Source organism: Geotrypetes seraphini, chromosome 1 (genome assembly GCF_902459505.1).
Source record: "Geotrypetes seraphini chromosome 1, aGeoSer1.1, whole genome shotgun sequence".
NCBI lineage: Eukaryota > Metazoa > Chordata > Amphibia > Gymnophiona > Dermophiidae > Geotrypetes > Geotrypetes seraphini.
In genome coordinates, this window is record NC_047084.1 from 121,959,220 (window position 1) to 121,973,081 (window position 13,862).

Here is a 13,862-nt window from a genome sequence, read left to right on the forward strand (position 1 = left end):
CAGCTCACCGTAGACACTGCTGGGCGTAAACTCAAAGTTACTAAACGGGTCAACTGAGCCAACCCTTGTCTGTAGCTGAGGGCCGAGCCCTGGCGCTTCTCGGTTGAAGACTGGGCAGAAGTATTCATTTAATAGTTGGGCTTTTTCCGAATCCTTTTCCACATAGTCTCCGTCTGGTTTCCTAAGACGTACAATCCCGCCTGAGTTTTTTCTTCTATCACTGATATACCTGAAGAAGGATTTATCTCCCTTCTGGATGTTCTTTGCTAGAGACTCCTCCATGAGGAATTTAGCCTCCCTGACTGCTGTTTTGACGGCTTTTGATTTGGCCAGGTAGTCTGCTCTAGAGTCCTGCTTCCCTGATTGTTTGTAAGAGATGAATGCTTTTTTCTTCTCCTTGATCAGGTCTGAGATCTCCGCAGTAAACCACTGCATCCCCCCCTTTATTCTTAAATGCTACTTTACAATTTTTGGTCCTTTCATCCTTGCCCTAATCAATAAAAGTCTTCAACAAAGCAACATGCCAAAGGCCTGGAAGGAAACAATTATATGACCTATTATCAAAGATCAAAAAATTAGTCCTGAGGATAAGTCACACTACAGACCAAATACAAATATTCCCTTCCTAGCAAAGCTGACTGAGAAGGTAGTATTCAATCAAATATCGGAATTCATAGAAAAAACCAATATCTTACACCCGAATCAAACAGGTTTTAGACAGCATCACTCTACAGAAGATTCGCTGATTGGCATGTCTACTTCCATACATTACTTTTTGGATCACCACCAATCGGTTCTTTTGATTTCTATTGATCTTTCATCTGCTTTTGATACAATTGATCATAAGCTTTTGATAGACAGACTTCAATCTATTGGCATCACAGATCAGGTCCTTTCTTGGTTTATATCATATTTTACAGACGGTTCTTCTATTGTGTCTTTTAATAACTCAATGTCCGAAAGCTCAACATCACACGGTATTCCCCAAGGGTCCACTCTTTCTCCACTTCTGTTTAATATTTTTCTGGCACCATTGATGACTCTGCCAATACATTGGTTTTAATGTATTTGCCTACGCTGATGACATTCAACTTTTTCATCCACTAGATACCAACAATCCCCTTGAAACAATAGCAATTAATAAGAAACTTGAACAAATACACCAATGGCTTAACACTAATAGATTAGCGCTTAATGTTAACAAATCAAATGTAATGCTTTTTCCATGGAAAGACAGTTCTAAACTTAATTTTCCCATTACCATCATGGGTACCACTTTACAGGCAATAAGTAGTATTAAGATTCTAGAGGTTATCTTTGATTATAAATTAACCTATCACGACCACATCAGCATTATCAAATCAACCATTTGCAGACTTCGTCAAATTTGTTCAGTTTCACAATTTTTCTGCCCAAAGTCACTTAATATTCTAATCCATTCTTTGGTGATTTCTAAAATTGATTACTGCAATGCCCTATTTAAGGGAATTGCTCAAAATGAAATCAAACGTTTACAGATCATTCAAAACGCTTCTATTAAACTTCTATCAAAAGCCAGGAAGTTTGAACACGTGACACCTCTCCTTAAAAAAGCACACTGGCTTCCAGTAGCTCACTGGATAACTTATAAACTAAGTTTGCTTACACTCAAATCCTTACTTTATAAAACTCCTGCCTTTATTTATAAACTACTGATTCCCTACACTTCAAATAGATTATTGAGATCGAATGAACAGCATTTATTGATGATTCCTTCATTAAAAATTATTAATACACGGTGGCAATTCATTTTTTCAGTCACAGCCCCTCAAACATGGAACTCACTCCCTATTTACTTAAGGGAAGAAAGCAACTTGGATAAATTTAAGAGCAAATTGAAAAGCTTTCTTTTTAAGAATGCATTTAATAATTAGTAAGCCAGTCTTGTGGCCAGATTTTAACTTCACTGTATAAGTATACTGATTTTTCCTTCCCTTTTATTTTTCCCTTGAACGTCTTATTTACTATCAAACAATTTGTATTTCCTTCCCCTTCATCTCTTTGTGTTTCATGGATCTTTAGCGTTACTCATTAGTCTTGCAAGACTTAGTTTTGTCATTTGTTGTATTGTTCCCTAAATTTTGTAATTTTAGTAATATGTACATCGCTTAGAATTCTGATTACGCGATCAATCAAATCTTTATTAAACTTGAACTTGAAATAGGATGGTTTTTATTTCTTTTCTAAACGATTTGTAGTCTGGAGTCGTTGAAAGTTGGTAATCTAGTTTTGCTGCTTGTGTGGTTAGAAGGCTATCGTACATTTTTTTTTCGTTTGGTGCCTCTGATTGGGGGATGAGTGAACGGTTTGTGAGTTCTCCTGTGTCTGGCTGAGGTAGTTTGGATTAGGCGGTTGTTTAGATAGGCTGGTCTATCTCCGTTTATGGTTTTAAATAGTAGACAGTAGAATTTGAATAGTATTGGGAGCCAGTGTGAGTCGAAGTATGTCGCCATGATGTGGTCGTGTTTCCTCAGTGAATAGATAAGTCTTAGCGCTATGTTTTGAACTGTTTATAGTTGTTTTATCATGGTTGCAGGGCAGGGGAGATTGAATATGTTGCAGTAGTCTAGAACAGTGTTTTTCAACCTTTTTTGGGCAAAGGCACACTTGTTTCATGAAAAAAATCACGAGGCACACCACCATTAGAAAATGTTAAAAAATTTAACTCTGTGCCTATATTGACTATATATAAAGTAATTCTCTTGAATAGGAATCAAATAAACACAAAAAGCATTTTATAATGCTGCCACCGCCAACAACACCGTTGGCGGCGGTGGCACTCAAGTGGCTAAAGAGCCGCAGTTTGCCGGCCTAGGGACAACACTGGAGGGTGGCCAGCTGTGCACCCCCTTGGGACGTAAACCCAGGGTGGGGCAGACGGCCCCCCCTACCCTGGTATGCCACTATCTGTACCTCACTCCCTCCCTATGACCAAAAATTCTCCTTTCTTCTATTCCCCGTGTACACAACCATCACTTTCCCTCCCTTCCTCTCTCCAAAGTCCATGCGTTCTGTGTCCAAACACTCATTCCCTCCCCCACCTCAGCATCTCTTTCCTTCCCTTCCTCTCTCCCAAGTCCATTTCTTCTGTGTCCAAAAACGCATTCCCTCCCCCACCTCAGCATCTCTTTCCCTCCCGTCCTCTCTCCCAAGTCCATGCCTTCTGTGTCCAAAAACCCATTCCCTCCCCCACCTCAGCATCTCTTTCCCTCCCTTCCTCTCTCCCAAGTTCATGCCTTGTGTCCAAAACGCACTCCCTCCACCCTTTTGTGTTCCGTGTTTGCCTCCAAGCCCATCTTTGCAACTTTCTCAGCAAAACGAAGCTCAAGCCGCGAGGCTGGTCTTCTGCTTCCTGTCTGCCCTGCCGCACACAAATAGCCGAACGGAAGTATTCTCCGACGTCAGCGCTGACGTCGGAGGGCAGGCTTTGCTTAAGCCCTCCCTCCGATGTCAGCGCTGACATCGGGGAACGCTTGCGATCGGCTATATGTTAGCTGCAGGGCAGGCAGGAACAGAAGACGAGCCTCGCGGCTCGAGATGTATTGAACTCCGCGGGTTCCCCGTCCAGCTCTCTCCCGTCCACGAGGGGCGGACGGCCCCTCTCCCTAGACTGGTGGTACTGCCCTGATGGCGGCCCTGACCGTACGGCACACCAGGCAACATCTCGCGGCACACTAGTGTGCCGCGGAACAGCGGTTGAAAAACACTGGTCTAGAAGACCTAGGAATAGGGACTGGACCAAGAGCTAGAATTGTTACTGTCGAAGAATTTTCGAACTTGCCTTAAGTTTCTCATGACCACGAATGATTTTTGTATTGTTTTGTTGATTTGTGATTGCATGGTACAGCATCTGTCTATTGTCATTCCCAGAAGTTTTAGAGTGGGTTGTATGGGGTATGTGATTGAGTTTATTACTAGATTTATTATAGTTGGGGTTTTATTATTTTCGAGAATGAATTTTGTCTTGTCTGGGTTCAGTTTCAGTTGTGGTTATTCATCATGTTGCAACTGTTTCAAGTGTCCTGTGTAGAGTGTCTGTCATGGAGGACGTTGGTCAAAAGGAAGGACAACTTCATCTAAAAATACTAAGGGTGACGATAGACAGAGGCTGTACCATGCAACTACATATCAAAAACACAGTCCATAACGCCTTCGCAGTCATGTGTAACCTAAGACAAATCCACAAATTCTTCGAGAGAACACAATTCAGACTCTTGGTCCAAGCACTAATACTAGGATTACTAGACTAGTGCAATATCATATAACTACCCTGCCCCACCACCATAATAAAACAACTACAAACAGTACAAAACACAGCCCTCAGACTAATCTACTTATTGAAGAAGTACAACCACATTACCGCCACCTACCAAGACACACACTGGCTAACTGTAAGAGCATGAATACTTTTTAAATTCTACTGCATGTTTGACCCGCAAGTTGGCCATCTGAGATACTTACCAGGAGGTGGAAGATTCTCTATCTGTAAGGGGCTGTGATTTTGTGTGATTTGAATATTTTTGAATCAGCAGACTCTGTAATTTTTATGTAATTTTTCAAATTTTTCTTACTGATCTCTGATAGTTGTATAAACCATTTGAATACAGTGTTTTTGGTACTGTTTTCAGTAGGGGGAAGGGGGGGAGGGAGGGGTTTGATGTTTACTAGTGTTATCGGTATGCAAAAGCTTTCCTTGTTACATATGTTGTATTTCTTTTTCTGCTAGGATGGTGTACCTCTTTGTTGTGTATGGTAACACTAATAAAAATTTTCAATTTAAAAAAAAAAATTCTACTGCATGCTCTAAAAAACCCTAAATGGCAATGGACCATCCTACCTGAACACTTGCCTAACTCAGAACAACTCTTCTGGACCAAGGAGAACTCACGATACGCTTCACCCACACCCCCAAATCAAAGGAATTCAGCTAAAAAAAATAAACGACGGACTACTCGCCATTAGAGAGCTGAACGGGGACGACGGGAATCCCGCAGGACCCGCGAGGATCCCGCAGGTTCCTCCTTCGGGTCACAGGGATCCCGTGGGGACGCACCCTAGGGTCGCAGGGATCCCGTGGGGATGCCCCCTAGGGTCGCAGGGTTCCTGCGGGGTTGGATGCACTCGAGCCGTGAGGCTCGTCTTATTTTCCCTAACTGCCCTGCCGCAGCACACAGCCGACCCAGAAGTCTTCCACAATGTTAGTGCCGACATCGGAGGGAGGGCTTAAGCAAAGCCCTCCCTCCCTCCGACGTCAGCACTGACATCGGGAAGACTTCCGGTCGTCTGTGTCTGCGGCAGGGCAGGTAGGATAAATTCAAGACAGTGGCATACCAAGGGGGGACGGTCTGCCCCGGGGCAGCCTTAGGAGGATGCAGAGCCGGCCAGATCCCCTTATCTTCGTGGCGCTTTCCCCTGACCGACCGACAACAGGCCCGGTCCGACAAAACTCCCTGCCCTGTAGCCGCAAATCTAAATTACCTTCGTACAGCAGCTGGATTCAGGGCAGGGAGGTTTGTTGGACCGGGCTTGTTCTGTTGTTGGGCGGGTGGGGAAGCACCACGAAGGTAAGGGCAGGGAGGGAGAAAGGGAGGAAAGGTGGAGTGCAGAGAAAAAGATGCTTAAGGGAAATGGGTAAAATTGAGGGGGGAGAAAGACGCTGAAAGCACTGGGGAAGAAAAAGGGGCGGAGAAGGACGCTGAAAGGACATGGGGAAGACAGAGGGGGGAGAAGGATACTGAAAGCACATGGGGAAGGAGAAGGATGCTGACAGGACATGGGGAAGATGGGGGGAGAAGGACGCTGAAAGGAAATGGGGAAGAGAGAGTGGGAAGAAGATGCTGAAGGGAAATGGGGAAGAGAGAGTGGGGAGAAGACGCTGAAGGGAAATGGGGAAGAGAGAGTGGGGAGAAGATGCCTAAGGAAAATGGGAAAGAGAGAGTGGGGCGAAGACGCTGGCAGGGAAGAAGACAGAGATGCCAGGCTATGGGGGGAGCGGAGGGAAGAAGATGGGTGCCAGACCAATTTGGAAGGGGGTAGAAAGGGAGAGGCACAGTAACAGAGCAAATGGAAGACGCAGAGAGAAGAGAGATAGTGGATGGAAGAAATTGAATGAGAACATGAGGAAAGCACAAACCAGGCAACAAAGGTAGGAAAAAATTCTATTTCTTTTTTTTTTTTTTGCTTTAGGATAAAGTAGTATATTCAAGTTTCAAGTTTATTAGGATTTTATATACCGCCTATCAAGGTCATCTAAGCGGTTTTTACAATCAGTTACTCAAGTATTTTTCCCTCTCTGTCCCGGTGGGCTCACAATCTATCTAAAAATTTATAAACATTAGAGGTTCTGGTAGAAACCCGTTTACAAAGTATGTAGTCTTCCCAATTAATATTTCCAAATTAATAAAGTCTCTTTGCTTATTTGTAAAAGGGTTTCTACCAGAGCCTTTAATTCAGTAGCATAATTAAATGAAATAACTATTTCTGAAGTTTATAGGGACGGACGGGGACGGAGAGGATTCCTCGCGGGGACGGGAGGGGATGGAGGGGATTCTCGTGGGGACGGGTGGGGATGGAGGGATTCCTCATGGGGATGGGTGGGATTCCTCACGGGGACGGGTGGGATTCCTCACGGGGACGGGTGGGATTTCTGTCCCTGCGCAACTCTCTACTCGTCATGCAAGCAGCAAAACTAGACAACCACATCTCCAAATTACTTATCTCAGCACCAAACTACAATACCCTCAAGAGGTTATTCAAGAAATATGTCAAGACAAACTCCTGACACAACCAATAACCTCACTCCATCCCTGTAATCTGGATATGTTCAGAATCTCATCCTTTTGTAATCCGCCTAGAACTGCAAAGTACTGGCGGAATAAAAGAAACTAATCTAATGTAATATAATCTTGAGTGTACAAGACTCCTAAAGAGATTACAAACTGTTCAAAATACTGCAGTTAGTTATATTCTCGATTCCCAAATATGAAAGGATTGCACCTTACTTTGTTCAATTACATTGGTTACCAGTTTCTGCTAGGACTAGTATTTTAGCCCGTTACATTAACGGGTGCTAGAATATATGTCCGTCTGTCTTTATTTCTGTCTCTCTCTCTGTCCCGCTGTCTTTCTTTCTGTCTGTCTCTCTCCCTGGCCTCCTTTGCCTGTCTGTCTTTCTGTATCTCTCCCTGTCCTTGTGTCTTTCTTCTTTTCTTTCTTTCTCCCTTCCTCCCGCTGGTGGTAGAATATTGTCTGTCTGTCTTTCTGTCTCTCTCCCTGCCCCTGTCCCTGTGTCTTTCTTCCTATCTCCTTCCCTACTTCCCTTCCCTCTTCCTCCATTTACTGCAAGAGGAGCCTGCATGGACCGAACAGCCCGAGCCCCGACCAGTGTAACTTTCTGGCAGCTCCTCTCACAATCGCCGCCTTCTCCGACTCAGGAGTGGCTCATGAGAGGAGCCGCTGCAGCGTCTTTTAAGTTAAAACAGAAACTTCGGCCCGGCCTGTAGGTCAGGGGTTTCTTGGACTGACCGCCACCTGCTGCTGGTGGCTCCGTGCTCGCCCGCCGTGGCCTGCAACCAACAGCCATCGCGGCCGACATCCGCCTCGGGGGAAGAGAGAAAGAGAGAGAGATTCGTGCGCATGCGCACTCCTACCTGCGGTGCCCTACAGCGCACGGAAAACAGGAGCACGCAGGTGGGAGTGCGCATGCGCGTCTTAGGGTTTTATTATATTAGATAACTTATAAGCTCTTTGTATTGGCTTTTAATATCGGGCATAACTTAGCTCCTTCTTATTTGCTGGATTTAGTTTCCTTAATGATTGGTAAGTACATAAGAATAGCCTTACTAGGTCAGACCAATGGTCCATTAAGCCCAGTAGCCCGTTCTCACGGTGGCCAATCCAGACCAATGGGAGAATTGTTGGGGATGAGTGTAAGTGAGAGGGAAAGGAAGAAAGAGGAAAATTGTTGCATATAGAGAAAGGAGTGACGTAGAGAAGGATGAGAGGGAGAAATGTTGGATATGGCAGTGGAGAGGGAACAGGGACAGATTGAAGGGGATGCAAGGGGGAAGAATGTTGGACATAGTGATGGAGGTAGAGTTGTGGCATGGTGCTGGAGAGGGGTGATAGGCGAAATGTTGGGCATGGGGCTGGTAGGCTGGTAGAGAGGGGAAAATGTTGGATATGACAGTAGAGGGAGTGGGAGAGATGCACCATGGATCTCTCTCTCTCTTTCCCCTCTCCCTGTATACAGGATGGAGACGGGGACCGAGCTGCAGGGATAGGGTGAAAACAGGAAATTTTATTTCAGTCTTAGTAGTTTGCTGGTCCACAAAATAATTATTTTATTTCCGCCAGTCCATAGGTGTAAAAAGGTTAATGAACACTGGTCAAGAGCAAAATACTGACTGAATCCAAGTATACATGGGAGAAACACAAAGGGGTTCATTTTAAAACAGGATACCTAGACAAAAAAGCCACATAGGCGGATATGTTGTACCAAATAAACAACTTACCTGAAAGTGCTGACATACTTAATCTTGGAGCAGGTGTAATTTTAAGTTTGTACGTTACATTAATATTTGTGGATTTACAATTTAGAAGAGCCTAGCCATATCGAGGATTTACATTATTTCATTAGGGTTCATGACATAAATATCTTGGTTTGTGTTCGTTTAGGCATGTGATTATGGTATATGGTTTGGAAAGAAGCTTAGGAACATAAGAATAGCCTTACTGGGTCAGACCAATGGTCCATCAAGCCCAGTAGCCCGTTCTCAGTACCTGGCTAAAACCCAAGGAGTAGCAAAATTCCAAGCTACTGATTTTTCCAGTCAAGGAAGGTAAGTCGGGGGAGGTTACCCATTCACATATTAGTGCAGAAAGGAATTATCCTGATGAGGTGAGTCGAAACTCCGCTTCCATGTCCAAGGTAAGTACCCACATTGCAAACAGTTCTTTAGGAATCACACCGACTCGGGTAGGATACGCCTCACAGGGACTTAGCAAACACAAGATATGGAGGGCCATGTATGTCAATGCACACAGTTTAGGTAACAAAATTCTAGAATTGGAGGCTGAAATAAGGAATGCCAACCTAGATGTGGTGGCAATATCTGAAACTTGGTTCACGGACTCACATGGATGGGATATGGCTATACCGGGCTACAATCTACTTCGTCAGGACAGAGAGGGCAGGTTAGGAGGGGGGGTAGCTCTATACATTAAAGAGGACATCAAAACCACCAGGATCACAGATGTCAAGTACACCGGGGAGTCCCTCTGGGTAAACTTGGCAAGAGGCAGAGAAAAATGCCTGTATCTAGGTGTGGTATACAGACCCCCAAGACAACTGGAAGACATGGACACAGAATTAATTGAAGACATAGAGAATATCACTCTACGAGGAGAAGCTGTACTGCTAGGGGACTTCAATATGCCTGATGCAGACTGGAACTCATTTTCAGCGACAACCAGCGGTAGCAGGAGGCTCTTAACCTCCATAAAGGGAGCACGTCTCAAACAAATGGTAACGGAGCCCACTAGGGACCAGGTGATCCTCGACCTGGTACTCACCAACGGGGAAAGCGTCTCAGAGGTCTCAGTAGGAGATACGCTAGCCTCCAGCGACCACAACATAGTATGGTTCAACCTTAGGAAAGGCTTCCCTAGATCAAACACGAAAACAAAGGTACTCAATTTACGGGGCACAGACTACGCACGCATGGGAGATTTCGTCCATCGGACGCTGCAGGACCAAGCGGAGACCGATGATGTAGAAGCTAAGTGGTTAACACTGAAATCAACCATACATGAAGCAACTAGCCGCTTCATAAAATCAGTAAATAAACGACAAAGAAACAATAAACCCCAATGGTTCACCGCGGAGATCTCGCACCTCATTAAGGAGAAGAAAAAAGCGTTTCTCTCCTACAAGCGCACGGAGAAAAGAGAGGCAAAGGTAGAATATAGGACCAGGTCTACAGCGGTCAAAATGGCAGTTAGGGAGGCAAAATTTCGAGTGGAAGAAATTCTGGCAAAAACATTAAAAAGGGGGACAAATCCTTCTTCAGGTATATTAGTGACAGAAAAAGGAACACAGGCGGGATAGTTCGCCTTAGAAGACCGGACGGAAGTTACATGGAAGCAGATTCCAATAAAGCCGAACTACTGAATGAATACTTCTGCTCAGTCTTCACCTGTGAGGCACCAGGACACGGTCTGCAGTTGAAGGCAACACAAAGCACAGAAGACCCGTTTCAGAATTTTGAGTTCATACCAGGTGAACTGGCAAGACTCAAGGTGAACAAAGCCATGGGACCATACAATTTGCACCCAAGAGTGCTCAGAGAATTGAGCGATGTCCTGGCGAAACCGTTGGCTGAGCTATTCAATCTCTCCCTAAGTAAGGGGAAAGTTCCCCTGGACTGGAAATTAGTTAATGTCGTTCCTCTGCATAAAAAGGGTTGCAGGGCAGAGGCTGCGAATTATAGACCGGTGAGTCTCACATCAATAGTGTGCAAACTCATGGAAACACTAATTAAAAGCAAATTGGACACGATCTTGAATGAAGGGAATCTTCGGGATCCCAGTCAGTATGGATTCACCAAGGGTAGGCCCTGCCAATCCAATCTCATCAGCTTCTTTGATTGGGTAACAAGAAAGTTGGACTTGAGAGAGTCTTTGGACGTCGTGTACCTGGACTTCAGTAAAGCTTTTGACAGTGTCCCACACCGCAGGCTGCTAAGCAAGATGGAATCGATGGGGTTAGGAGAGACACTAACTGCATGGGTCAATGATTGGCTGAGTGGCAGACTTCAGAGGGTGGTGGTTAATGGTACCCTCTCTAAAACATCGGAGGTGACCAGTGGAGTGCCGCAGGGCTCGGTCCTGGGTCCACTCCTTTTCAACATATTCATAGGGGATCTGACTCAAGGGCTTCAAGGTAAAATAGAAACATAGAAACATAGAAAGATGACGGCAGAAAAGGGCTATAGCCTATCAAGTCTGCCAACTCTACTGACCCACCCCATTAAGTCTGAGTGCCTTACTAGACCTCTGTAGGGATCCCACGTAGATGTCCCATTTATTCTCAAAGTCAAGCACGCTGGTGGCCTTGGCCACCTGCTCCGGAAGCTTGTTCCAGTGACCCACCATTCTTTCCGTGAAGAAATACTTCCTGGTGTCACCCTTAAATTTCCCTCCTCTGAGTTTGAGCGGATGCCCTCTTGTGGCCGAGGGTCCCTTGAGAAGGAAGATGTCATCTTCCACCTCGACACAACCTGTGATGTATTTAAATGTCTCAATCATGTCCCCCCTCTCCCTGCGTTCCTCCAGAGTGTAGAGCTGCAATTTGTTCAGTCTCTCTTCGTACGAGAGACCCTTGAGCCCCGAGATCTTCCTAGTGGCCATCCACTGAACCGACTCGACTCTAAGCACATCTTTGCGGTAATGTGGCCTCCAGAACTGCACACAGCCGATGACGCCAAACTATGTAATATAGTAAGTGAATGCAGTTTACAGAATTATATGGCGCAGGACCTGCTTACATTGGAAAGTTGGTCCTCAACCTGGCAGCTAGGCTTCAATGCTAAGAAATGTAAGGTCATGCACCTCGGAAGCGGAAATCCATGCAGGACGTACTTCTTGAACGGAGAAACTTTAACTAGGACTTCAGCAGAACGAGATTTAGGAGTAATCATCAGTGCAGACATGAAAACTGCCAATCAAGTGGAGAAGGCTTCATCTAAGGCAAGGCAGATATTGGGTTGTATCAATAGAAGTTTCGTCAGCCGAAAGCCTGAAGTCATAATGCCGTTGTACAGGGCCATGGTGAGACCTCATCTTGAATACTGTGTGCAATTCTGGAGGCCACATTACAGTAAAGATGTGCACAGAATTGAATCGGTTCAGCGGACGGCCACCAGGATAATCTCGGGGCTCAAGGGTCTCTCGTACGAAGAGCGATTGAACAAATTGCAGCTCTACACTCTCGAGTAACGTAGGGAGAGGGGAGACATGATCGAAACATTTAAGTACCTCACGGGACGTGTCGAAGTGGAAGATGATATTTTCTTTCTCAAGGGACCCTCGGCCACAAGAGGGCACCCGCTCAAACTCAGGGGCGGAAAATTTTATGGCGACACCAGAAAGTATTTCTTCACAGAGAGAGTGGTTGATCATTAGAACAAGCTTCCAGTGCAGGTGATCGAGGCAGACAGCGTGCCAGACTTTAAGAATAAATGGGATACCCATGTGGGATCCCTACGAGGGTCAAGATAAGGAAATTGGGTCATTAGGGCATAGACAGGGGGTGGGTAAGCAGAGTGGGCAGACTTGATGGGCTGTAGCCCTTTTCTGCCATCATCTTCTATGTTTCTATGTCTTACCCTTCCCTGTCCCATAACAATAAAATCAGTCTCTGTTCAGATAGTCACTTCCATTAAACTCCTCAGTGTTACTTTCGACGGAAAACTCTCTTTCCATGAACAAATAAGTTCAGTAGTTAAGAAATGTTTTTATCGTCTTTGAATGATTAGATCTCTTGCCACCCTATTAAATCAATCATCATTAAATATTCTTATTCATTCGCTTGTCATTTCATGTTTGGATTACAGTAATGCACTATACAAAGTAATCACTAAGAAAGAAATAAAACGTCTCCAAATTATTCAAAACACTGCCATTAAAATTATTTCAAAAGCACGTAAATACGATCATGTCACACCTCTCTTAATCAATGCTTACTGGCTTCCTATAGATCATTGAATTTCCTATAAAATAATGTTGCTAACTTACAAGACCAAAACTGGCCAACCTGATTTCATTAACAGGCTATTAATCCCCCATACTCCCCATCGTACATTGTGTTCATCTAATCAAAACTTGCTATCCATCCTCTCTTTAAGATACATTAACACTATGCGCACTAGCATTTTTTTCTGTCACGGCCCCTACCATCTGGAATTCAGCACCAAATTATAAGAGAAATTACATCCCTTGATAAATTTAAAAGTAACTTGAAGGTTTTTTAAAGATGCATATGGTGTATAATAGTCCTTTTAAGGACGGTAATGGTAATCTGTTCCTTGCCATCTTTTAATCATTTAAGCTTATTTTACATAATTCTAGACTTTTTATATTTTGTTCCCCTTTCTTTTGTCTTGATCCCTCTTCCCCTCTCTTACTCTTCATACAAATTGTATCTCTGCCCTTCTCCATCTTGTATCGGTAAGTTTATGTTCATCAGTACGTTTGGTTGTCTGTAGCATTGTTTGTAATTTGTTTTTATCTACGTTTTTATTATACTCTGTTTTTATATTATGTAAAACCACTTTGAATTTTTAATAAGGCGGTATATCAAATTTTTAATAAACTTGAAACCTGATACAGGGCAAGCAGTGGCTGTCTCAATAACATGTCTGTCTCAATAACATGTCTGTCTCAATAACAGACTTTTCCTCCAGGAATTTGTCCAAACCTTTCTTAGTCAGGGTCATATTTGGAATAAACTTCCTCTCACTGTTACTAATTATGGTATCTAGTTTGGTTACTAATTATGGTATCCAGTATGGTTACTAATTATGGTATCTAGTTTTTAGAAAGCTTTTATAAACAGTTTTATTCAAGAAATTTTTGAACTGATTGTTTTTTGTTTTTTCAATATTGCTGTTTAGCAGGGTTTGTTGACGGTCATCTGCTTTATTGTAATGCGCCTGAAACTCATAAGGGCTATGGCGGAATACAAAAAGCTTTGTAATGTAATGTAATTCAGCTCATGGCTATCAGAATTTCAAACACTGGTACCCATATGTTTCAAAACACCA

General features: G+C 43.9%; 1 protein-coding gene across 2 annotated transcripts in view; it reads right to left on the reverse strand.

Moving 5' to 3' along the window:
• Nucleotides 1–13,862, reverse strand: part of TLN1 (talin 1) — a 690,102-nt gene that overhangs the window by 587,576 nt on the left and 88,664 nt on the right. The window lies entirely within an intron of this gene.